Genomic DNA, 24,748 nt, shown 5'->3' with positions numbered 1-24,748 from the left:
CCAATGCACTTTCCAGGAAACTGTTCATGTAGGAATGCTCGGACATGACACCCATAATGTGGTGGTGCACCATCTTGTTGGAAAAACTCAGGGAACGTGCCATCTTCAGTGCATAAAGAGGGCAACACATAATCATGTAGCAATTTCAGATATCCAGTGGCATTGAGGTTTCCATTGATGAAGAATGGCCCCACTATCTTTGTACCCCTTATACCACACCATACAATCAAGATACGAGATGTGCAGCATCTGAAACAACGGATACTGGAAGCCTGTGCTAGCATTTCTTCTGCGGTGTTGCTATCAGTGTGTCAAGAGTAGGAAAAGAGGGTTGTATTGACAATCCAACACAATGGGCAGCACTTTGAACACATTTTATAAGTGGTCTTGTAAAAAACTCATGAAAGAATAAAGTTACGTTAAAACCAAGTACACCATTGTTTTTCGTATGATATTCTCAATAAGTTTGGTGTGTCACATGACCCTCTTCCCATTGAAAAAAATAAAGTTGGATCCAAAATGGCCAACTTCAAAATGGCCGCCATAGTCACCACCCATCTGGAAAAATTTTCCCCCTCCCATATACTAATGTGCCACAAACAGGAAGTTGATATCACCAATCATTCCCATTTAATTTAGGTGTATCCATTTAAATGGCCCACTCTGTATAATGGGCCAGGTCCTGCAAATTGATTTACACCAACTTTACTAGAAACTTGGAAAACCTGTAAAAGACTGCAGTTTAGTTGTAATACCACATATAACCTGTACAACGTATTGAAATGTTTTTAAAGAAAGCAGCCATATTTTTCTAATCTTTTAAAGACTTATATGTGTGATCAGGATTTGTGGCAAATTCCCCATTTCTGAATGACATACATCTGATGACAGCGGCTGCAAGGAGATAGTTGGTATGAAATCCACATTCAGAATTAGGTACAGCTGCTTAAAGGGGTTGTTGAACCTTAGGCTACAAGTCTACAGTCTCTCTATGTGACTGCAGACTTGTGAATCCTCACATTGCACACACTGCGCACTGTGAGGATTCTCCAGTGCTGTTGCCGGGAGCAGTGGGGGTGTGACCGCAATTATTCCATTTGCATATATGCAGTCACGTGTCGATTAGATGTGCGCAGACGAGCGTAATGCAAGTTTGCGCATCACATACTTGCGGTAACATGACCATCCACTCCCAGGGCTGGCACCAGAGAATCCTCACAGCGCTCAGTGTGCACGATGTGAGGATCCACAAGTCTGCAGTCACATAGAGAGACTGCAGACTTGTACCCTAAGGATGGACAATCCCTTTAATGAAGGTCGAGCTCATTGCTGATAAAACATAGTAGCCCTCATTTATCAAAACTTTTTAAAAGAGAAACTGTACTTGTTTCTTATACCAACCAATCAGACCTTAGCTTTAATTTTTTAAACAAATCTGATAAAATTAAAGCTGCACCATGATTGGTTGTTACACACTGTATTTCTTTTAGACAGTTTTGACAAATCCGCCCTACAATATTTCATAATCATATGTAATATAAGTAAAACAGTATATGCCTGTTGTATCTCTCCTGAAAAACTTGTAATAAAAGAACAGGGCAGGGCAAGCAAGCCCTACTCTCATACTTACCCTCCGCCGCCTTCACCTTATATTACTGTCGCTACCGCCAGTCTCCATCAGTTTATGACCTGCTGGATCGCTCTACGGTTTGCTGGAGTGAGCCGGAGGTCATTTTTCAATACAAGCCAATGAGAGCCTCGTTCTGGCTCTCGTAGACTTGCATTGAGAGTGTGTGACCGTTTCCTCTGAATTTTGGCAAGTCAGAAGTTGTGGTCACAAGATGGCGCCACAGGACTGGAGCGACACTGATAAAAGATGAAGACTCCAGTGGCTAAAGCCCCCGTCTCACATAGCGATATCGCTAGCGATATCGCTGCTGAGTCACGGTTTTGGTGACTCACCAGCGACCTCACCAGCGATGTCACTGTGTGTGACACTTTGCAACGATCAGGCCCCTGCTGTGAGGTCTCTGATCGTTGCAAAGTGTCCTGGACCATTTTTTGGTCGTTGGCCTCCCGCTGGCCAGCACACATCGCTGTGTGTGACCAGCGGGACCAACGATCTGGCTGGTAACTATGGTAAACATCGGGTTACTAGGGGCACGCGCGCACTTAGTAACCCGCTGTTTACCATGGATACCACTCTGCTACGGTGCGCGGAGGCTCCCGCGCACCGTAGCAGAGTGGTATCCATGGTAAACAGCGGGTTACTAGGGGCACACGCGCACTTAGTAACCCGATGTTTACCATAGTTACCAGCCTGCTCCTGCTTGCAGCAGGCTGGTAACGGGAGCAGGACATCGTGGAACGATTCTTTCCACGATATCGCTGCTCCCCTGATCGCTGGTGAGCCTGCCTGTTTGACAGCTCACCAGCGATGTATTAGCGATGCAGCAACGATCCCTGACAGGTCGTATCGTTGTCGGGATCGCTGCTGCATCGCTTAGTGTGACGGGGCCCTTAGTATGAGAGTAGGAGATGGGACTTTAGATTAAAAGCGCCGCTCCAGCTCTGAAACACAAAAAACTCTGGTGTGGTGCTTTCAGAGAAGAAAATGACTGGAACTCTAGCGCCAACTATTGAATGTAGCAATCCTAAACATCAACATCAACTCTTTAACAAGTCTCGTCACTTCCCTTGAGATTAGAAGCCAAATCAAATAATTGATAAAAGATGAATACGCCGGTGGCTATGTACGGAAGCACAAAATGGGACCTTAGATTAAATGCGCCACTCCAGCTCTGATGAAAAACAAAAAACGCTGGCGTGATGCTTTCAGAGAAGAAAACGACTGGAACTCTAGCGCCAACTACTGAATGTAGCAATCCTAAACATCAACATCAACTCTTTAATGAGTCTCGTCACTTCCCTTGGGATAAGAAGCCAAATCAGACAATTGATAAAAGATGAAGACGCCGGTGGCTATGTACGGGAGTAGGACCTGGGACCTTAGATTAAAAACACCACTCCAGCTCTGAAAAACAAAAAACGCTGGCATGGTGCATTCAGAGAAGAAAATGACTGGAACTCTAGCGCCCACTATTGAATACAGCCATCCTAAACATCAAGATGAACCCTTTAATGAGTCTTATCACTTCCATTAGGATAGGAAACCAAATCACACAAATCAATTGATATTGTCTATAAGTCTCCTTACGCCAGTTTGGCGCTGTCCACAAGGAGAAGACATTCCCCCTTAGATCCACTTTTATTTAGTAACTGTAATATTAATTCTTTCTTAAGGTTTCCTCTGATTGTGCTGCTTGATGATTTACTGTTATTCTGCCAGATATTAAAATCTAAAATAAATCTATCTAGAATATGTTTGGCTGTAAGTTTCTCACTGGATTGTATACCAGGGAGAATCGCTGCCATTGGTAAAATAACGTCTGCAGCAGAGAGATGTTGGTGCCTTTACTGCACATTTCTGTCATTCCTGTTTCCTGTCAAAGCACCGGAGGAAGAAGTGTGTTTCCTAAATTAGATCTGTATGGTCTCAAATAAAGTTCCTTGTACTTTCAGAGATGGGGGAGGTAATATGAGGGAATTAGGTTGCATACAATGTGATTTTGTAGTCATGGTTATAAATATTGTTCTCTAATAGGGTGGAAATACTTCTCATACAATTGTTAATTAAAAGACAGTATATTGTATATAGTATCGGACTGGAGTACCTGGGGCCCACCAGTGAATATCATTCTTAGGGGCTATATAGAAATAATATAACATAGACCAAAGACTTCATAAAAAAATGAACACATCGCTGGATAGGTTTAGACAAAGCTTCTGGAAGTAACTTTAAAAGGTTTTTTCTTTTTTTTTTTTCTTTCTTTATGGTTACTGTTATTTTTTGTAGTGCTTGTGTTTTTTGAAGGTTTCTCTGTTTGGGCTACTTTGGAGTCGGTGGACCATGTGAGATCCATTACTTTAAAGCACCACTTCAGTGGTTTAGTTTTTTTTTAGAAATATGGCCATTTTAAGTCTGTCTAGTCTAAGATCTGCCACAATGTTTTATGCCTACTGCAGAACCTTAGGGGTGGTGGGTAACTGATTAATTCAAATGACACTAAATAGAGAACATCTGTCTCAGGGACCACCGCTGTCATCTTCTGTTCGACAGAAAACTGGCGTAGAGCACTTTTGTAAAAACACTTTGTAAAGTCACAAACATGCAACTTATGGCCTTTTTTTGTCGACACTTTGAAGGAGGACAGAACTGGAAAGAAGCTGTGGTGGGACTGGGCGTGGCTACACCCGTCAACTTCAACAAAAGTTCTGGAGTTTCTGATGCCAGAAATGCAACTCCATTCCCTGAGTGCAGACTGGAGAGGCACGCGGGGGTGCACGCCTATGAATTTGACAAATCATAATCCAGCAAGCCCTTCATTATGACTAGCGTATGTGACGCGCCCCCTGGGCCATATTCTTTAGGGGGAATATCCGGAGCCGGATCAGATGGGAGTTGTAGTCTTCCGAGTGGCTGTGACCCGGTCCGTGCCCAGGGTGTCAAACTCAGTTGTATGTGGCAGTCCTACAGATGTTATTAAGTTCTTAATGTCGACTACGCCACCCGTTGTATTGTGGTCACTACGGCCGCCGCTGCAGCAGGGTCCGCTGAGGCTGATGGTGTAGGTGCAGCTTTGGTGATATAACCCCCAACGGGTGGGGTATAGCCTCAGGGGGATCAGGTGCAGAGGATGGGGGTTGTGGTGATGCAGTGTAGACAGCAATCAGAGACAGAGTCGGGTTATGCAGTTTAGGATGTTTACTCACTGCTGATGTTCCGGTCACTCCAGCTTCGAGTGACCTCCCGAGCCGTGCTGCGTCCACCAGGTTCTGGATCCAGCCAACCCCCAAATAAGTCCGGAGCGTGACCCTGAGCTCTCCTTCTGTCCTTTCTCTGGCCGTCCCCACTATTGATCCACCCAGGTCCAGCTCCCTCGGGCCTTCTGTTGGGAGACCCTTGGCCTTGGGTTCCCTGACCCTCCACGTGGTATGCCTTCGTGGTGGATGTGGTGGGTGGCCGTGGCAGACGCTGCCCACGGCCTCCGGTCTCTGGCTGGGGTGTGTTTTTGCCCCCACCAGCTTGGGTTCCGGTACCCTGATGCCGACTCTTCACCCGGGGATTTAATTTGGGTTCTTAGAGTCCTCTTCTTCTGTTTCCCCCTCTGGGTCTCTCTTTCTCCACTCTCACTCTGGGTCTCTCTTCTCCTCGGCTCGCTGACTTTCTCTCTGCAACTGACCCTGATCTTAGTTGGTGCCCACCTTATATACACCCTCTATGTGTGAGCTCAGGTGACCAGCACCCAATGAGCTCCTATCTTTACCCAGGCTGCTCCCCCTATCTGCCCCTACACTACTTGGGATGTACCACCCCCCCTCCCACTCCAGCCAGGAACAGACTCGGTCGTACCTGCACATTTCTAAGTGGGAGTACCGTCGGCCTGTTCCTCGGAAATGGGATGTATGTAGTGCATGCAGCCTACCGAGCTCAGTTCCACACTCCATCCTTACCCGGGAGTGGAATATCACACCTCTGGGTTGAGGTGCAATACCCCTGTAGCAGCCGAATCCTCAGGGTGCTACATATGCATCAAGGCCAGTCTTAATGAATCGCCCCCAGTGAGCCTAATTTGTAAAAATTAGTCTAGCTTTTCATTTCTTAGTGTTATAGCATGTGAAATTTTAGTGGAGCTTATGGAGTCAGTGGTGTTTTCATCCAAACAGCACATGTGGCATATTTTAAGATTTTTTATCTTTAGAACTTTAAAGGGAACCAAACAGCTGATACTTGCTGCCCGGTCCACTGGCATCATCTATCAGACACTGGCTGCATGGTGTTAGTCGTGGATATTTGACTCTGAAATGCTGCGGCGTTTCAGAGAAAGACATACTTTAAAAGCTGCCACAAAGGAGACTAGTGGACTAGCCGGACATGTGGATCCCTGGTGGCTTCTCGCTATCTACTCCCGTGGAGTGACAGATCTCATCTACACACAATGGAAAATTTCAGGTCATAAATTAACATGCCAGGCAATTTTTTTTAAACCTGCAGCATGGCAATTCTTTTAGTAAATTTGCATCATGGATTTCACCTTCTTCACGGGAAGTGTATCAAATCTATACTTAAATCTGTGGCAAATCCGCAGAAAACCCACACATCTTTTCTGAAATGTTTATGAGGTCAAATTAACAACATATATAATGAGTAACTTAAAGCTTCTGGGCTCCAATGCAAAATCTATAACAGGAAACCCCAGCACCCCGTGCCATTATTAATACCACTGTTATCTTATATTTACAAAGGGGCTTTTGAAGATCCTCAGACACCAAGACCTTTAGTTTCTACCTGAACACTTGCTAAACCTATACCTTCATTATAATGAAGTACCCTATATTTATTATGCAACTTTGCTTTACATTTATATATAATGATGGTAGGGTATGAGATATATTTTTGTCTTTTGTCTTTTGTAGGTTTTGTTTCTTTTTTGCTAGTGTGAACATGCTCCTATTTCTTGCATGTCTACCATCTTAGACCTCAGTTCACATTGCCTGGTTTTTTGTCTTGTTTGCATTCTGTGCAATTTAAGGGTGTGGCATCCCCTTTGTTGAGCTGACTGGTATATATGTAGCTTACCACGGGCCTGGGTGGTCTGGAGTTGGGACCCGGTCCTATTTGTCTACCCTTTTATATGCATTGCTTCAACTTTGATATACAGTAAGGTTTTTAATATAGGCAGTATAGGTACCGTCCCAATTTAGGGTCACCTTGCCGCTGGTGGGACGGCTTGTATACTTTTTTTGATCAAAAATAGTTCACTAAGTACCCTATATTTATTATGCAACTTTGCTTTACATTTATATATAATGATGGTAGGGTATGAGATATATTTTTGTCTTTTGTCTTTTGTAGGTTTTGTTTCTTTTTTGCTAGTGTGAACATGCTCCTATTTCTTGCATGTCTACCATCTTAGACCTCAGTTCACATTGCCTGGTTTTTTGTTTCTTCATTATAATGTAATGTACCTACATAGGATCAATGAAGTTATTTAGGATGATTTTAGTATGAATTAAACAATTTTGCATAAAGTTACATACTTCTATCAAAACCTTTTTATTTTGCATTTCAGTATTTCTTGGATTTCTAGTTGAACTATTGTGAGATCTCTAAACTCTTACTGTACATTTTCACTCCTCCCACACCCAACCATAGCCTGATTGTATTCCATTTCCTTCCTCTATCTGAAAAATCATTGCGAAACTTGACCTCGTGTGCTCTTCTGTTCATGTCGTGCTGTGTCCATTTGCAAAAGACAAACAGTCTATAGTTCTCTGATTTGTATTTCCAACCTTTGTATAATTCTTTCTCTAGGTGTCCTTCAACTACTGTGTGCAATCATCTAACCATAGATGGGTGCCCAGGAAGGAGAAAAAATATTGAATAAATGTTTAAAGGGGGAAAGCAGCTGCATTGAATGTGTTATTTAGTGTTCATATTTATTAGTGCAAGTGATAACAAGAGAATGGAGAACATTTTATCTGGATCATATTCGTAATATTCATAACATTTTACAAAAATAGAAAGTAACGTGACACATTCGATGTAAATTTTGGAGCCATAATAAGTCAAATGTTTCTTATACACTGCTCAAAAAAGTAAAGGGAACACTCAAATAACACATCCTAGATCTGAATGAATGAAATATTCTCATTGAATACTTTGTTCTGTACAAAGTTGAATGTGCTGACAACAAAATCACACAAAAATCATCAATGGAAATCAAATTTATTAACCAATGGAGGCCTGGATTTGGAGTCACCCCTAAAATTAAAGTGGAAAAACACACTACAGGCTGATCCAACTTTGATGTAATGTCCTTAAAACAAGTCAAAATGAGGCTCAATATTGTGTGTGGCCTCCATGTGCCTGTATGACCTCCCTACAATGCCTGGGCATGCTCTTGATGAGGTTGTGGATGGTCTCCTGTGGGATCTCCTCCCAGACCTGGACTAAAGCAGGGCCAACCGCACCAGCACATGGTCTCACAAGGGTTCTGAGGATCTCATCTCGGTACCTACTGGCAGTCAGGCTACCTCTGGCGAGCACATGGAGGGCTATGCGGCCCTCCAAAGAAATGCCACCCCACACCATTACTGACCCACTGCCAAACCGGTAATGCTGAAGGATGTTGCAGGCAGCAGATCGCTCTCCACGGCGTCTCCAGACTCTGTCACGTCTGTCACATGTGCCCAGTGTGAACCTGCTTTCATCTGTGAAGAGCACAGGACACCAGTGGCGACTTTGCCAATCCTGGTGTTCTGTGGCAAATGCCAAGCGTCCTGCATGGTGTTGGGCTGTGAGCACAACCCCCATCTGTGGATGTCAGGCCCTCATACTACCCTCATGGAGTTGGTTTCTAACCGTTTGTGCAGACACATGCACATTTGTGGCCTGCTGGAGGTCATTTTGCAGGGCTCTGGCAGTGCTCCACCTGTTCCTCCTTGCACAAAGGTGGAGGTAGCGGTCCTGCTGCTGGGTTGTTGCCCTCCTACGGCCCCCTTCACGTCTCCTGGTGTACTGGCCTGTCTCCTAGTAGCGCCTTCAGCCTCTGTACACTACGCTGACAGACACAGCAAACCTTCTTGCCACAGCTCGCATTGATGTGCCATCCTGGATGAGCTGCACTACCTGAGCAACTTCTGTGGGTTGTAGAGTCCGTCTCATGCTACCACGAGTGTGAAAGCACAGCAAACATTCAAAAGTGACCAAAACATCAGCCAGAAAGCATTGGTACTGAGATGTGGTCTGTGGTCCCCACCTGTAGAACCACTCCTTTATTGAGTGTGTCTTGATAATTGCCAATAATTTCCATCTATTCCATTTGCACAACAGCATGTGAAATTGATTGTCAATCAGTGTTGCTTCCTCAGTGGACTGTTTGATTTCACAGAAGTTTGATTCACTTGGAGTTATATTCTGTTGTTTAAGTGTTCCCTTTATTTTTTTGAGCAGTGTATTTTCTCTTATCCTGAAAAAAATATATATATAATTAATGTATAATTATATACACTCCTTAACATTGAAGGAATAGTCATAAAATTATGAGAATCACATGATACATAGACATGTTAATGATATGCAAATGATGAAAAAATGGAAACAAATTTTCCAAAACATCTCGATGTATTCATTATTGTGTATGAGCGTCGTCACGCGCAAATTACACACACTTATGCCGGGGTCACACGAGCGATGATCCTCTCTGCGAGAGAATCTGGCCGATTATGCTAATGACACTCGGCTCAAATGCAGTCAGAGTCTGAGCTGAGTGTCATTTTACTGTGATCCGATTCTCTGTCTTGATAGGATTGCAGCACTGGTGCGGAGAAGATACATCCGAATGCAGTCTGAAGGTTCACACGCAACTATAGACTTTAAAGGGTGTGCATGATCCGAAGACACTCGGCATGAGGAAAAATTTGTAGATATGCACTGCCCCAAAAGTATAACATTGGGTTGAGTGCTCTCCGATAAAACATCCGATAGCACTCGACCGTGTTATGCACTCATGTGAGCGAGTCCTAACACATCTTGTCTGCTATCAAAAGGTTAATAATGATTGTCTGAGGAATATTCTGTCACGCTGAATGCACTTGGGCATGCAAATCATCAAGATCCTCTGCTGGCAGGACCCTTTCTGATTGCTAGACATTTTTGTGCATGTCATGTTTTCAGTATTACTTTATCACTTTTCCAACATGACGATTTTTCATTTTTGCGTTTTTGTTTTTTGTTCTCATGATCTTGATAAGAAAAATAAGAACTGGCAGCATTAAAAAAAAATACATGTAGAACAAAAACCTGGTTTAAAAAATAGGTAGGTTTCTGATGATAGCTTCCATTTAAAACAATAAAAAGATCTGTTTCCCACCCTCCTCAGGTTCGGCCCTCCTTCACCACGACTGCAGCACAATATCACTGCTGCAGCCAACCCCTTTAAACATTTTTTGTCATTCTGCTCCCTTCTTCCCACTCTCTTAGGGCCTTTCATTAACCAACGTACTGTGTGAAACATATTTTAACCCAGGTCAATGGAGCCATGTGAAGGCTTGTGCAAGGCAAGCTGATATTTTTATTGATGCCATTTTGGTTTAGATACAATGCTTTATTCGCTTCTTATTGCATCTTTTTCCAGAGTTACTGCGACCAAAAAAAAAAATTCTGGCATTGAAATTTACTTTTATTACACCAATTACCAATTAGGGTAATTAATTTTATACATTGATAGATCAGAATTTAATGGATGCACTGATAAAAAATATGTCTTATTTTTGTCATTATTTATTTATTCTTAATAAGGGAAAAAGGAGGTGATTTGAATTTTTATATATTACTTTATGTTTTAGTCCCCTTAGGAACTTGAACCAGAGGTCATCAGATTGGTTATACTATAGCCTGCAATACCACCGTATTATAGTATTTAGTAAAAATCTCTGTCTCGTATGAACGCCAGCCACAGGCTGGTCTACACAGGAATACCATCATGCCAGTTATGGGGGCCTCCAGCATGCCGCAGGCTGCCATGGCAATCAATTGGCAACCCCAGGAGCCGAGTAAAACATTGAGTCACAACTGAAAACCTTGTTATTAAAAAAAAGCATGAATTATGCTGTGAATTTCTCTTGAAAATCATCTAACATTCTTCTGCATCCAAAAACTCTATGCAAACATACCATAAGGCTATGTGCACACGGCATCTTAGACATCGGCGCAGTTGACAAGTTTTCCCAGTTGAAGCCCATTCAGAAAATCTCCAGTGGTTGTGTTTTTGAAGCGGCTTTACCAGTGTTACTGCCATTATTCTTGCAGCGCTCTATTCTTTAAAGTATAGAAAGCAGATGTCTTCCAAGCAGAAGCCGCCCAAAAATTTGAGCATGGAACATGTGCACAGCAATGTTGTTTTGACATTGCTGTGCACTATGTTCATTTTTGGGGCATTTTTGCAGCATTGACACTGACTGTGTACTCATACCCAATATTCATCTTCTAATCCAGTTGGCTGGAGCTATAATGTTCCATATTGTTATGCTGTAAAATGAACATTCTAATTTCCAAGCTTGAAGAGAAACCCTAATACTAATATTTCCTTTGCTGATTTCTTTCAGGTATAGTGTTGTTGTGGGTACAGAAAGACATGGATGTTTCCTAATTTTGACCATTTTGCCACTATTTAAACCATCAGCCCATTGTTATTGTTCATTTTTAATGTAGACTACACATCCCATAGGCCCTATTCATGCATTAGTATTTCAGCATTTTATTATTCCGTATTTATCCTGCCTATACCATAAAACTTCTGCTCCAAAGCAGGACTTTTGCAGGACTTTAAAAGCAGGACTTTTGCATTTTTTTTCTTATAGGGTTAAGAACTTACAGGTAGGTAGTTGCTTATTTTCTGCCTGTTCTGCCTGCTGCAGATCTTTGCCAGCTTTGAGAGGTCATGGACCACTCCTGCCAGTAATCCTGCTGCTTCATTTGACCTCCCGTCGACAGAGCAGCTCTTCCTCTTCTGGTCTGCTGTCGGTGGAGTATCAGTGCCAACGTCATGCTGATTGACAGCTAGTTGGGCAGCGGTGAGCCGGCTGTCAATCAGCATGACATTAGCAGAGATGTACGGTCACCCGTCAACAGAGTAGAGTGAAAGAGAAGAAGCTGCTCTGTCGATCTGACATCAACAGAAGCTGCAGAATTAATGGCAGGAACGATCCGTGACAACTTTGAGCTGGCAGAGATCCTGCCCCAGGCAGAATAGGCTAGTAATTAGGAATTACCCTCTTGTAAGTTCTTAGCACTACAAGAAAAAAATACAAAAGTCTCGGATAACTCCTTTAAGCTTACTGCAGAGTCTCAAAGTATCCTGTGTGATGGTTTGATTAATAGTATGATTTGAGTAATAGTATGATATGTATCACCGAAAAGGATACACCATGAAGCAAAAAAGAATCTCCATACCCATGAGGTGCTTGTTCTATCCCGCTGGAATGGTGCCAGCCATGACACGCGTTTCTGTGTCAGCCTTCATTTGGGGTGGTCTTAGTGTATGCAAAGTGATACAGATATCTTCTACAGAGTTGCAATGTATCCTACGTCATGCACCTATCACCAACAAAATCTTAGTGTATGCTATGTGATGCAACTTCATACTTCAGCGTCTCAGTGTATACTATGTGAAGCAGCTTCACACTACTAAGTCTTAGTGTATCGTTTGTGATGCAGATATCTACTAGAGTCTGTGCATCCTATCTGAAGGTGTCATACCGAGTCTTAGTGTATCCTATATGATGCAGCTTTGTGCTGCGGTCTCGGTGCATTTTGTGTGATGAAGCTTCAGCTTGTATTGCCTCCTGCTTGTGATGTTTTTCCTTGTCAGCACTTGGCTTGAAGTTGCATAAATACAAAGGATATTCTGCACAAACCTCTTTTAAACAAGTTGTCTGAATCAGGAGAGCTTTATAACTGTGCTGCTAATTATTATCGACTTGCCTAGTATATCACTGCACTTTTATAAAGCAAAAAATATAGCTGTATCTGCATGGAAGACAAATAAAGAAGGTTGGAGCTGAGCAGTGATGGATTTGAGAGCAGTCATGAAGGATTTCAGAAGTGATTATTTCAATTTTCAGAGGCTAACCTGTTTACCCAGCAAAGCATGTGCTGGGTTCACATTATGCAGGTACTTGTACAAAAAGGGTTCAAAACGTTTCAAAGCAACTAAATTGGGATGAAACAAATTACACAGTGAGATTATTACTGGTGAGTTAGCATCATAAAAGCAAAAAATTCTGGAGTTCACAGACAATATTGGCACTGTCCCCATTGAGGCTCACAATCTACATTCTCTATCAGTATGTCTTTGGAGTGTGGGAGGAAACCCACACAAACACGGGGAGAACATACAAACTCCTTGCAGATGTTGTCCTCGGTGGGATTTGAGCTCAAGATCCCAGCGCTGCAAGGCTGCAGTGCTAACCACTGAGCCACCGTACTGCCCTACAATTGGTCATCAATATAAGATACATGGGGGTCTCAAACACGACACCCCCGCTGAGCATCTGTGATCACTTTGGCGGTGGACAGATGTAAACAGTGTATAGAGTTTTACTATATATTAGATATTATTCTCTTCACCTCCAGAGGTGATAACAACTTATTAGTTGAGGTGGCAGGTGTCGGACCCCCATGAAGATGATATTGATGACCTTTCCTAAGGATCAATTTTCAGCATAACAATAGTGGAAAACACCTTTAAAGTAAAATATAATAGCCTGTTATAGTTTTTAGAATATGAAATTACACATTTATCCATTCATCTAATATATACTTACGTTGTAATGTCTTCACATCCTGTTCCGTCCCGATGTGTCCGGATCTCAGAATTCCAAGCGGCATAAGTTCACCGACCGCCATATTGGGACACCCAAGTGATGGGTGTCTCAATATGGAAACCGCTGGTGGTACCAGCCTCTTGCGCAGTACCACCAGCGGAACACCGTCGCACCACACACACACAATGTATACGCCGTACGCATCACACACACACACACAAACACACACTGTGTTCGCCGTACGCAACACACACACACTGTATTCGCCGTACGCAACACACACAGTATACGCCGTACGCACCACACACACACACTATATATGCAGTACACACCACATACACACACTGTATATGCACCACACACACACAGTATACGCCGTACGCACCACACACACACACAATATATGCAGTACGCACCACACACACACACTATATATGCAGTACGCACCACACACACACACACTGTATATGCACCACACACACACTGTATACGCCGGACGCACCACACACACACTGTATACGCCAGACGCACGACACACACACTGTATACGCTGTACGCACCACACACACACACACACACACTGTATATGCCGTACGCACCACACACACACACACACTGTATACGCCGTACGCACCACACACACACACACTGTATACGCCGTACGCATTACACACACACACACTGTATACGCCGTACGCACCACCACACACACTCTGTATACGCCGTATGCATCACACACACACTGTATACGCCGAACGCACCACACACACACTGTATATGCTGTACGCACCACACACACACTGTGTACGCACCACACACACGCACACACTCTGTTTACGCCATATGCACCATACACACACACACATTGTATACGCCGTACGCAGCCTCTTGCACGGTACCACCAGCGGAAAACAGTCGCGAACACGCCGTACACGCCGCCGCCGGGATTAGCCGAATGATTCACTGACCGCCGCCATCTTTGTACAGGAGGAGCAAATGCACAGTTTTAATGTGACCACCGCTATCTGCTTGCACAAAGATGGTGGCGGTCTAATTTAGTGCACGGGGAGACATCGCAAACGAGAGAACACATGAGCGAAGAAGACAGCACAGAGGCGGAGAGAGAGAGCAGACAAGGGGGAGAGCACATGGGGTACACAGGTCAAAGAAGAGATCACATGAGAGGAGAAGACAGCAGATGGGGGAAAGAGAGAGTGGATAGGTGGGTGAGCACATCGGGGGGAGAGATTCTCAATGCTGCAAAGCCTGCCCCCATCGTGACATTACTGCCCTCCCAATGCGATAGCATCGGGCCTCCATCACCTTTTTCATTATTCTATATATTAAAAGAAAGAGCTAAAGGTTTTTACACTATTTCACAGGTAATATCCACGTTACAGCCACATAACATGTTACATTGATGGCCTATCCTTCAAGTGAATTGAGCTGAACTACAGTGCCAGACCCATCTACATGAACATCACTATGTCTGGTACTGTTCTGCTGAACAACCCCATCTTAGATGCTAACAGGCCCCGGGTAAAACTAAAAAAATCGGTAAAATAAATAAAACATACTCAACTCCCAGACTGGTTCTTTTCCAGCAATGTCTCTCGGGAGTCTTGTGACATTATGTCATGAGAATGCTGCAGTCTATCAGCAACCACTGATAGGCTGCAGCCTTAAAGGGACTCTGTCAGCACAGAATGACTCTTCAAACCAAGTACAGGAGTTCTGTGCTTCATAGAGGGGCCAAATATTTAAATACACCTTCCCACCTGCTTGTTTCCATCAATCTCTGCCCTTCTCAGGCGCTATGAAGCCAATGCTGCCTCAGAAGATGGTGGGGTGGAGACTGAGGGAAAACAAACGGGTGCGAAGGTGTATTTAAATGATTGGCCAAATCTTAGCACACTGAGCACCTGTACTTGGTTCGAACAGTCATTCTGTGCTGTCATAGTCTGTTTAACAGTTCTGTCAGTCAGAGTAGTTCCATCTGATGGTAGTGTGAAGACTGTAGCTGATCAATGAACCCTGACTTGACTGCGATGGTTACGTAACATAATATTATGTGTCCTCTGGGAGACACAGTGCTGACATCGATGAAATGACACCCGTCCAAGAAGTGAGTATGTGTTTTGTTTTATTTTTTAACCTCAGGCACTGAAGTATTTAAGAAGGGGTTGTCTTGAAGTGGATAAACCCATTAAGGAGTCATACCACTCCAGTGAGTGCTGCTGCCCCTAGGTCCTATTAATTAATGTTAGGCTTAAGGGACGGACTTAAAGTGGTTGTCCACTACTAGAACGACCCCTTCTCATTCCTCATGTCTGGCCCTGTTAAAATAAAAAGATCTATACTCATCTCCCGTGCCAGTGCCATCCCAGTGGTGTTGGCTCACGTGTTGAACATCAACAGGAAGCCAGGGCTGCGGCTGCACTCTGACTTCCTCTTGATATTAGATTTATCCGAAGGTGGGGAGAGTGACGCCAGTGCTGATTGGGCCCAGGGCTGACGTGACATAACAACTTCATGTGAGCCCCAGGAACACGAGTGTCGGCATTGCTGGAATGGCGACGGCACAGCAGGTGAGTATAGGTGTTTTATTTTAACAGGGCCAGATATGAGTAATGAGAAGGGGTCATCCTAGTAGTGGACAACTCCTTTAAGGATAGAGATGAGCAAATTGATTTACAGGACCCTGGTCCATTGGTCACGTCAGTATTCCATGGTTGCCTCTTTTGATTAGTCATACCGGCACAATGTCATTTCTGCATCACTCCGCAATAGTGAATTTGCGTTAGGCCAGCTAATCAAAAAAGAGGAGCCGGGGATGTTGGCAGGTAGGAGGTGATCCTCAGGAATACTTACATGGCTGTTCGACCAGGATCCTTCACTCACCTCTACACAAGGAGAAGTCATCAATGTAAAATCTTGGATAACCCTATTAAATCTCATTTGTTATATAACATGACTGACAGTGGAGTGGGACTAAACTGCAACTAGAAGTGAAACTATAAAAATATAACAGGCAAATGTATGAAAATAAGGAAATAGCTCCTTATTTACATTAGAATATACCATTATCATGTCTTGTTATACTTGGAAGGACAGCCATAATTATTATCTACTTTGAACAATGTTTATGTTGGTTAAAATAGTCCAGGAGAACAATGGAAGAATTCATCATATGATGGGTTTCGGTATCAGGTGGAAAAAAGGTTTATGTGTTCACTCAGTTCTGTTGCTTCTTGTCTCAAATTATTCTACCTACTGTATACATAATATAATTAACAATGGCAACGAAACACATGCCATACATGTAGAATAGCTGCTAATATGAGACTAATTACCTTGAAAATCAAATGTATAAATTAATTGTCATATACCCCAGCCCTGACATAGTAAACTTGAAGAGTTTTAATGTTATAAAATAAAGAGTTATTATTATTATTATTACATCACCACTAAGACTGACCATTATAAAAATGCATTGCATCATTCCATACCCATAATCATACTACATTAGTTTTATGCATATTACTTCAAGCAAGATTGATATCATTCATGAAAAATGCATTATTGATGCCACCATTGATATACTACTAAGAATAGTTGGAGTAAGGCCAGGTTCACACAAACATATTTCACGCTCCATATTCGGACACACATGAGGCTGTAAGTTCCAGTCTAGAGACCCCCGGTCAGTCCAGGCATTGTGGTCCATACATAGATTGTGCAATGTGCTTCAGTGAATCTGGTCTAACCATCAAAAAGAAGAGATCAAGCAATGGTTGTCAGTTCTTGCTCCATGAGCTGCATGTAAAGTCTTTAAAACTTAACAAAGATATATGCCAATGTGACTTATTGGATCTTTTATATGTAGGATGATATATGTTCTTGAAACACATCAAAATTGTAAATTCTAGACAGTAATACTTTATAGTAATATTTTTTAAATTAAAAATGTTGGCTCTCAAGACACAAATGATTGTAGCCATACACCACTAAATAACACTAAATAACCACGAGTAAAGTCCTGCTGATAATACACACCTAAATGTCACATTCAAATGAGCCAAATTAAATCAGATAACTACAAACCAACAAAACAAACCAAGATATGACTGTTCAATAATTATATCTCAGGACCTTTGTACATCATGTTTGGGCCACATGTTTGCAACTTTGTCAGGGATTTTGTTGTACCCCGAGCAAGCCCTTTACTGTAATCAGGCATATTAGCCACTTTGTACCCCATCAGGTCTGTTTTATACAGTTATATGAAAAAGTTTGGGCACCCCTATTAATCTTAAGCTTAAGTAGCTTTTCTCATGATTGCATACACCTGGCTATGAAGTTCAAAGCTCAATGAGGTTACAAAACCAAAAAAAGTGCTTTAGTAAGTCAGTAAAAAGTAGGTAGGAGTATTTAAAACAAGAAAATGATAAGGGTGCCCATACTTATGCACCTGTCAAATTTTGTTTGAAGGCAGATTGCACATTTTCTGTTAGTACAATAAACCTCATTTCAAGGCAGAAACATTACTGTGTCCAACAGTTATTACATATATCAAACTGAAATAGCTGTTGCAAAAACACCAATTTTTATAAAACATTAAGCTTAAGATTAATAGGGGTGCCCAAACTTTTTCATATAACTGTATGTGTTTTTAAGAATTTGTGTTCAAATATGTACATATGTCTGTATGTCTATGTATCTGTGTATATGTTTGTGTATGTGCGTGTCTATGTGCGTGTCAGCGTATTGTATGTGTGCATATCTGTGTACCATGTGCATGTGTGTATGTGTGTGCATGTCTGTGTACTGTGTGCATGTGTGCGTGCATGTCTGCGTACTGTGTGCATATGTGCGTGTGCATGACTGTGTAATGTGTGTGTGTGTGTGCATGTCTGCATACTGTGTGTGTGTGCATGTCTGTGTACTGTGTGTATGTATGTGCATGTCTGCGTATTGTGTGTGTGCATGTCTGCATACTGTGTGTGTGTGTGCATGTCTGTGTACTGTGTGTATGTATGTGCATGTCTGCGTATTGTGTGTGTGCATGTCTGCATACTGTGTGTGTGCATGTCTGTGTACTGTGTGCATGTGTGCGTGCATGTCTGCGTACTGTGTGCATATGTGCGTGTGCATGACTGTGTAATGTGTGTGTGTGTGTGCATGTCTGCATACTGTGTGTGTGTGCATGTCTGTGTACTGTGTGTATGTATGTGCATGTCTGCGTATTGTGTGTGTGCATGTCTGCATACTGTGTGTGTGTGTGTGCATGTCTGTGTACTGTGTGTATGTATGTGCATGTCTGCGTATTGTGTGTGTGCATGTCTGCATACTGTGTGTGTGCATGTCTGTGTACTGTGTGCATGTGTGCGTGCATGTCTGCGTACTGTGTGCATATGTGCGTGTGCATGACTGTGTAATGTGTGTGTGTGTGTGCATGTCTGCATACTGTGTGTGTGTGCATGTCTGTGTACTGTGTGTATGTATGTGCATGTCTGCGTATTGTGTGTGTGCATGTCTGCATACTGTGTGTGTGCATGTCTGTGTACTGTGTGTATGCATGTGCATGTCTGCGTATTGTGTGTGTGCATGTCTGCGTATTGTGTGTGTGCATGTCTGCATACTGTGTGTGCATGCATGTCTGCATACTGCGTGTATGCATATCTGCGCACTTTGTGTGTGCTTGTCTGCATAGTGTGTGCGTGTGTGCATGTCTGCGTACTGTGTGTGTATGTCTGCATACTGTGTGTGTGTGTCTACGTACTGTGTGTGCGTACTGTGTGTGTGTGCGTACTGTGTGTGCATTTCTGCATGTATGCATGTCTGCGTACTGTGTGTGTGCATGTCTGCGTACTGTGTGTGTGTGCATGTCTGCATACTGTGTGAGTATGTGTGCATGTCTGCCTACTGTAAGTTTGCATATGTGAAGGATGAGGGGGCACGCTGGGCCCTGTGTTGTATACCTATATTTCTCCACCGTATATGCACATCATGAATCGTGGTATGTGTTAAAAGGGTCACTGAGACTCTTTCGCCCACGAAAACTTGGAGCCGGCACTGCTCTGCGCTGTGTCAGAGCACTCGGTTATAGGACATCATGGAACATGAACCACATGCTGGACCTTCTTGGTGCTCAGAGGGTTCTGAACTTCTACATCTGGGCTCAATAATAGAATCACATAGATGACATGAAATGAATGATGTACTTAAAGTAAACCTATGTTTATTTTATTTAGTATGTCCATACTTCATTACACATACTGCAGATTGGTGGGGGCCCACTTCCTGGGACCCTACAGGTTGCTCAAAAATCCATTCTGTATTGCCCCGGTCAGGAGGCAGAAGAACTTTTCTCCAATATGAAGGTGCACAGAGGAATGTAGAGGTTCAATAGGAAGTCTATGAGTCTGTACACGGCCAAGACTTTGGTCTGCTGATTAGCACAATGCAAAGTGTTTTTCTCAGCACTTGGTAAGGGGTATCAGAACCTAGACCCCCACTATCTGCTGTACATGTAACAGAAGATGAACATAATAATTTTAAAAAAAGGTGCATATTAAGCTCTACAAATAAACAGAAGTAGACTTTAAGAGTGAAAGTCAAAATATATGCAGAATTCTCTAAAGAGCAGAATACAGAATCGCAATGAATGAACAAATATTAACTGCATTGGCTTAAGACTGAAATATGTAAATGAAGGTTACTTTAGGACATTTAAGGAGGAAACAAAGACTATTGCGTGATGTTTTCTGTTCTGATTTTCTTCTTCCCATCTACGTTTGCACATGTAAGAAACTACAGTTAATTGAATGCAATTGAGCAAAGCATATTTATCACGAAATGCATGCAACCTACCTTATCTCACATCCTCTGTTGCAAAAGCCAGTAAGGTCCATAATCTAGCTGGTGATAACAGATGTATGATGCTGCCAAAACCAAAACTACGTGCAGGGTACTTATTCATCTAAAAAATATATTAATCTAAAATTATCAACTTACAGAACTTCTGTACAAACTTGAAATATTAATATCATATAAAACACAAAAAAGTTTCCAGAGATTAGTAATGAGTAAGAAGAAACAAATTCATTTTCACTTTTCAATAGATATTATTAAACACATGCTTGGAACATTTCTAATTTTAAATAATTTGCTTGAACTTGGTTATTAATAGGAATCTAATATATATAATCGTCTTATCCCGTCTATCTGTCCTTCTGTCCAGGAAATCCCGCGTCGCTGATTGGTCCGGCCACGGCCAATCAGCGACGCGGGATTTCAGAAAAAGATGGCGGCCATTAGCGGCTCATCTGCTGCACGGAGGTCAGCGGCGATGCAGCCGGGAGATGACTGGCGTTAGCCGGTCATCTCCCGGCTGCTCGCAGCAGAACTACCCCGACCGGCGGCGGCGCTGACCTCCATGCGGCTACCGTCGGGAGATCAGCGGCTAGGGCCGCTGATCTCCCGATGGCAAGTGTGAAGGGAGGACCACTTGAGGACATGAGGAAAGAGACATAGCAAATCAGAAAAACTATACTACATTTCTAATTGGAGGTATTTGCTAATATTATTATTATTATACCTACTACGTATTGGGATAGGATCTTGGAGATGGGAATACCCCTTTAAAGTGTATGGGGACATAACAATCGTATTAGTATTTCTTCTGCCCCCATTCTATGTAAATTTGCACATATTCAATCAATGCTCATTTAATGGCCTGAATTTGCCCTGGGTAAATGTAGCATTATAAGATATCCCTTGTTTCTGCAACCTAGTGCTTTTAGGAGATGTTCACACAACATTTTTTGAGTGGGTCCCATTAAACACTAGCGTTTTTTTTTCATTGCTTTTAAAAAATGTGAGAAAATCGCCCACAAAAAAACATAAAAAAAATCTTAAAAAACATTTGCAGAAGATGCTTTAGGAAAACATGAACAAATATTTCAGAAAATGCTAACAAAATGTTCACAAAAAAAAACACTTCAGGACAAATAGCGCCTAGAAAATACAATATGGAAGGAGCGATTCCCCACCGATTCCTTCAAAAAGCCTCCATGTGCACATGCCCTTATTGGCCATAGAATGCTTAGTGGCTTCCAGTATTCATACAATTTACAAAAGATATGTATGACCTGTATATAAGATCCTGTCTTCTCTTAATAGAGCTTCAAATGTTCCTTTTCTAGGTGCCACGTGTGAAAGCTGGCTGTGGTAAAGGGTCCAGAAAATAGAAGAAAACGTGGATTGGCATCCTGTATCCTCAGTGTAAGTGGAATGTTTTACAGATAATTATAAAAGTGTGGCCGAATTGTATATTTCATCTGATAACATCATTAAACCCCTCTTTCTTGGCTGCAGTTTGTTTTAAACAAAAAGCAATCGGTCTTTACTCACCTTCCCCAGGTCCAGTGCTGAATCTCCTAAGCTGTTGCCAGTGTCTGCCATAATCTGCAGTGCTGACGTAAAATCAACATCACTACAGCCAGCAGCTGAGATATCCGGCTCTGCTTGAGTTGACGGCATTAGCCACTCCTCCTGAGCTCACTGATTGGCTGTAGCACTGTAAATGTGACATCAGCGCTGCAGACAATAACAGACACAGGGAGCAGCAACAGAGATTCAGCGATGGATCCGGGGAAAAGTGACTAAAGCACAGTTTGCTTTTTCAAAAACTGCAGCAGGAACAAAAGGGGTTTTTCAAAACTGGAATATCCCTTTAAATGTATACTATCATGGTACAGTCAGATACCATTACAATGGATTTTGTTGAGTTTCGCAAATTTTAAATGTCTTGTGGTTCAGCTGAAGATTTTACTTGCTTTCAGAACATGTTTTACTGAATATCGAAAGATTCTTCTAGCCATAGATCTGCAACCAACAAAAGAAAATGTACAGGATTAAAGAGAATCTGTCACCAGTTTTTTGCTACCCCATCTGAGTGCATCTGAGTGCAGCATGATGTAGAGACAGAGATCCTCATTCCAGTGATGTATCACTTAGTTTACTGGGTGCAATAGTTGTGATAAAATCACAGTTTTCTCTGCAGATGTAGCAGAGCTCTGAATGCTGAGCCTTGTTTAACCCCACCCACGCCACTGATTGGCATACACTTTGCACACTCAGAAATCTGGTAATCAGTGGTGGAGATGGGTTTATGCAGCTGACTAGGAGGCACAAGACACCGAGTCCTGTAGTGATAATCTCCTGCTTATAACACGCTGCTCGTGCCGTGCTTTGCTTCCGTCTCCAAGGATATCACCGGATAACTATAGGCTAATGTTTTACTGCTATCTGCAGTGAACCTGGAGTGCGGTCACAACTATTTTGACACTTGGATTCATTGTTTCTTAACTTTTTTGGTTATTACTTGTCTGCAATTTTTGGGTTCTACTTGAGGAGTATTTATTTGGTCTTCTATTGCGCGGCTGTGTTTATTTGTGTTGTATATCATTTTGTGATTACCTTACCTCATGTGCATTTGTATTTTCTACCATTCTTTGGGTCACTGCTTTTAAGTTTGCCCTGTACCCGTATACCTGGTTAAAGTGCATAAAATGGGGAATATATATTCTGTTAAACTCAAGGTTTGCCATCCCGCCATATTAGGCTCCAAAACTGAATATGCATATAAATACCCAGCTGTCTCTCCTGACCACTAAACCTATCAACACACTTTTCTGCGGAGTGTTCATTTACTCAGTGTTCAGAGAGGAGCGTAAGCCACGGCCGGACTCTTCTGGTCGCAGCTTATATTGGAAAAGAACCCAAGGATTAAGCGGTTTGCATTAGAATTGCCTGATCTTTCATCCCCCGACAGGGTAAAATCGGGAGACCCTCCTAACATTAGATGATTGTCCAGTTCCCCTGAAATCATCGGGTTCTGCACAACTTTAATCTAATGTGTATGGGGACCTTTACATCTCAGTAAATCGAAGAATGGCAAAACACATATAAAGTCCTTTTAATTACTTCTTTTATCCAAAACATTAAATATCCAGCCGTATATGAAAAGGTTTGAGAAAAATGGGGAGGACCCCCGAAATGTCGCCGCAGGTGCAGAGGCAGCGTCTCGGTGTCTCTGAGCGCATGAACTGTCTACACCGAAGTCTGTGGATTTCATGTTCTCCGTGGTGATTATTATAATTGTTCAAATTAATCTTTCTAAAACCTTTCATGTATGGATGGATATTTAATATTTTGGATAAAAGAAGTATATAAAATGACTTTTTTCGTTTTTTGCCATTCTCCGATTTACTGATCTATATGGCAGTGGGAAGGGACGACTGCACTACGGTATTTATCTGACAAGGTGGAAAGCAATGAAATTGGATTTGGTCAGTTTGCTTTACTATTTATGACCTTTATGCCTCTGCATCCCATATAGCAATGGAACATAGTGTCCTACTTAAGAAAACCAAAAAAAAAATAAAGTTTTTCTTCATACTGTATATCCAGTGATAGGTTTTATGTATCCACTCCTTTGTATTTGTGCAATGGTTAAACACAACTTTACATGTATTGTTCAAAGAACAATTACTTTCTAAAACCCATAAAGAGTTTTGCAGGAAAGTGTCTGTCTAGGATTCTGCAGACATAAAAGGCCGTGATTTTTTTCATTTTTCTTTATATACAGGATATAATACTCTCTACACAAAGCCGATAAAATACAGTAAAAGGACCTGCTGACAGGATCCCTTTAAACAGACGCTCTTCTGACAACCAAAATCTATGTGTTTTTTTATGAAGGAAAGGACAGGGATATTATTATCTGCTTTTATATTTTGCACTTTTCAGTTTAATTGTATTTTCAGTTTAAAAAATGTGTTGGTTTCTTAAAGGGGAAGTCCAGTCAAAATAATCTTCTGAAAGTCATAGATACCTATGGAAGAAGCAGAGAGAAAGGAGGGCACCATTATTTATATACAGTACAGACCATAAGTTTGGACACACCTTCTCATTTAAAGATTTTTCTGTATTTTCATGACTATGAAAATTGTACATTCACACTGAAGGCATCAAAACTATGAATTAACACATGTGGAATTATATACTTAACAAGAAAGTGTGAAACAACTGAAAATATATCTTATATTCTAGGTTCTTCAAAGTAGCCACCTTTTGATTGATGACTGCTTTGCTTTGCTTTGCAGCACTGGGGTCCTGGGTTCAAATCCCACCAAGGACTACATCAGCAAGGAGTTTGTATGTTCTCCCCTTGTTTGCATGGTTTTTCTCCGGTTTCCTCCCACACTCCAAAGACATACTGATAAGGAATGTA

General features: G+C 42.2%; 1 protein-coding gene across 10 annotated transcripts in view; it reads left to right on the top strand.

Annotated features, from left to right (window-relative positions):
• The window catches only part of TBL1X (transducin beta like 1 X-linked), a 440,725-nt gene that overhangs the window by 99,862 nt on the left and 316,115 nt on the right, over window positions 1-24,748 (top strand). For 9 of the 10 annotated variants that reach the window (XM_073667322.1, XM_073667326.1, XM_073667323.1 and 6 more), the window contains one exon: window positions 21,657-21,735. The exons of the other annotated variant lie outside the window; for it this stretch is intronic. The gene's annotated coding sequence lies outside the window, so the exon portion shown is untranslated. The remainder of the gene's footprint in view (window positions 1-21,656; window positions 21,736-24,748) is intronic. 10 annotated transcript variants of the gene reach the window in all.

The sequence above is a fragment of the Phyllobates terribilis genome, unplaced genomic scaffold (assembly GCF_046119375.1).
Source record: "Phyllobates terribilis strain yellow unplaced genomic scaffold, ASM4611937v1 Scaffold_2__4_contigs__length_985480577, whole genome shotgun sequence".
NCBI lineage: Eukaryota > Metazoa > Chordata > Amphibia > Anura > Dendrobatidae > Phyllobates > Phyllobates terribilis.
This window is presented reverse-complemented; position numbering and strand designations above follow the sequence as displayed.